We start from the raw sequence: 3,306 nt of genomic DNA on the forward strand, positions 1-3,306 counted from the left end.
AAATCTGTGGACATAATTGATTGCTCTGATTGTGTTCTGATATATGCCTAGCAAACAATAAGGAGTACATATCCCATTCCCAAATGCCCACCGAAGACTGAACTGTCTATCAGATTGCTGTCTGCAAGTTACTACCTTCTTTGCTTCTTCTTCAGATTTGGAGAGAGACTTTTGAAACAACAGCAAGAGGATGAGAGGGAGCATCAACACGGCGAAAAGAAGTGAAGAAGGTAATAAATGCAACAGTTTGCCTATATATATTGCTGCCTGATTTCACTATCAGTTTTCCATTCCGCATAAGACCTACTGTCAACGGTACAGTGGGCTGTTGAAAAACAGTAGAAATCATTACATAAAAAATGAAGTTAATCGTAGTAAAGAACATTACATAAAAAATGTTCATGTATTTCGGCCCCCAGAGCCAAAAAATTCAAACTTGGTTTTGGAACGCTATCCTTCCCAACCCAGAAGCAACACGTACGGTACGGTACGTGCAAGTGCAAAGCGATGCCAGAGACGAGACTTGCGTACGTACGTGTAAGACTGTACAGATACTTCCGGAGATCGGCGAGCAACGGTGAGATTCCAGCTCAGATTGATTTTGACCTGAGCTGCAATGCCCAAGGAGTTCGCACGGCTTGGCGTGTTCTCGCACAACCATCTATCCAGTTGATGTCCGGTTAAGGTGCTAGCTGCTGCATGAGTCTGATTTTGTTGAGACAGCAGTTTGAAGATTGTACATAAAAAAAAACAAATTCTTCGGTCTGTTAAACATGACCCGGACGTCCCCGGCACCCTCCGCGTCTCACTCCGCCTGCGCGCTATCACCCGGCGACTCAGCCGCCACGGGTTCTTCACCGTCATCATCACCCGTCGCCACGTTGGACCCGCTGCCCCGCCCTATGACTCAATCTCAAGCCAGCGTTCATCGCCGAGCATGCGGTATACCATGATGAGTATCTTCTCGCTGCCTCTACATCCACGCCGTCACCTCTCCCATCGTCAGCTCGAGCCACCCTCCATGATCCTCACTTGCTCGCTGCGATGCAGGAAAAGTTCGACGCTCTCCAGCGGAACCGCACTTGGCAGCTCATCCCTCGGCCTCGTCACGCCAATGTCATCAGTGGCAAAATGGGTCTTCCGCCACAAGACTCGTCCGGATGGCACTCTCGAGCAGTATAAGGCTCGCTGGGTGGGTTCGTGGTTTCCATCAGCGTGTAGGAGTTGACTTCACTGAGAAGTTTGCACCGGTGGTCAAGCCGGGAATGATTCACACTGTTCTTCACCTCGCGGTCTCTCGTGCATGGCCTGTACAGCAGATGGATGTCGCCAACGCCTTCCTCCATGGTCACCTCGCCAAACAGGTTTATTGCCAGCAGCCCACCGGCTTCGTCGACGCTACTCATCCCGACTATGTGTGCTTGCTTTCCCGGTCTCTTTATGGCCTGAAGCAAGCAACTCGTGCCTGGTACCAGTGCATCGCCGGTTCTCCATCACTCGCTCGGACGCCCTGATGTTCGTCTATCATCATGGCCATGCGACTGCCTACCTCTTGCTCTACGTCGACGACATTATCCTGATAGCCTCCTCCGTTGAGCTTCTTTAGCAGATTACTACTCGGTTGCATGATAAGTTTTCTATCAAGGATCTGGGCGCTTTGCATTATTTTCTTGGCATTGAGGTGGTTCGGCGACCAGAATGGGTTTTTCCTTCACCAACAGAAGTATGCACATGAGTTGCTTGAGCGCGCTGGCATGCTCAATTGCAAACATGTTGCTACTCCTATCAATACGAATGCCAAGCTCTCTGCACTTGATGGCTCTCCCGCGTCGGATGCTCCATTTTACAGCTCCATTGTTGATGGTCTCCAGTACTTGACACTCAACAGACCAGATTTGCAGTATGCGGTCCAGAATGTGTGCCTTCATCTGCACTCCCTGCACGACTCTCATTGGAACCTGGTGAAGCGGATTCTATGGTATACTCCACTATGGCTCTCGGTCTGACGTTGACGGCATTTTCACCTATGGATATGGTGGCTTATTCTGATGCTGACTTGGCTGGTTGTCCCGACACGCGCCGCTCCACATCTGGCTACTGCGTCTACCTCGGTCCCTCCCTCATCTTGTGGTCGTCTAAACGACAACCTACGGTGTCGCGCTCAAGCGCGGAGGCTGAGTACCGAGTTGTCTCTAACGCCGTCGCCGAGTGTTCCTGGCTTCGACAGCTTCTTCAGGAGTTGCATCACGATGTCTCCCAGACTACGGTGGTATATTGTGATAATGTATCCGCTGTCTACCTCTCTGCCAACCCCATTCATCATCGCCAGACGAAGCACATCGAGCTTGATATTCATTTTGTACGCGAACAGGTGGCCCTTGGACGTATTTGGGTTCTTCATGTTCCGGCGACACAACAGTTCGCCGATGTGATGACTAAGGGATTGCCTACTCCTACTTTTGAGGAGTTACGCCCCAGTCTCTGTGTCTCTGGGGACGTTTCGACTGCGGGGTTGCTGAATATATGGTTTGCATGTCTTGTATTCTTTGCCCACCTCCTATTCCTTATATAGATGAGATTGAGGCCCACCTTGTACATAATGTATACGTGTACTTTGCACCCGATCAATACATCGAGAGTTGCATTGCCAAACCTAGTCTTCCACAGTTCCCACCCTGATCACCCCCAAACCCCTCCTTCTACCATCTGTCAAGGGTGGGTAGAGACGCGAGGGTCTCCCCTTGACCAGCATCCCGAACGAGACCACGAGCGAGCAAGAGGACGATCTAGGGAAGCTGTGATCGGAGGAAGCAGTTAGAAAACCCTAGGTTTGCACCGACGAAGACGTTTCTTTTTCTTTTTGAAATGCAGCGCAGAAGACCTGAATCACCTGCGCGCCGCCTTCCACTCCGAAACCTAGAAAAAACGTTTCGAGTCACCAAGTTTGGGTTAGCGATCCTAACTCAAACCCTCACGATTTCGAGAGCGAGCGAGGAGCCCTAACCCTAACCCAGACAGAGATCCGGCCGGACGGTACGTCCTACAGGCACGGCGGGCGATAGGATAGAGGAGATCAGGCCATGGCCTCGGGGCTTCGTCACGCGGCGAGGAGGCTCGGAACGACGGCCGCGGAGGCTGCAGCTGTTGAGCGTCTGCCGCTGTCTACTACACGGATCGTGAATTCCACTACAGGCCACGTACGTGCTGTACTGCAAAATCAACATCTTTTCTCTTCTGTTACCAGTCCAAATCGTCCTATGATATTGTTCCTTCATCCTCCTCATGTCCTACTTAATTATAAGCATC

The sequence above is a fragment of the Triticum dicoccoides genome, chromosome 1A, assembly GCF_002162155.2.
Source record: "Triticum dicoccoides isolate Atlit2015 ecotype Zavitan chromosome 1A, WEW_v2.0, whole genome shotgun sequence".
Classification (NCBI taxonomy): domain Eukaryota; kingdom Viridiplantae; phylum Streptophyta; class Magnoliopsida; order Poales; family Poaceae; genus Triticum; species Triticum dicoccoides.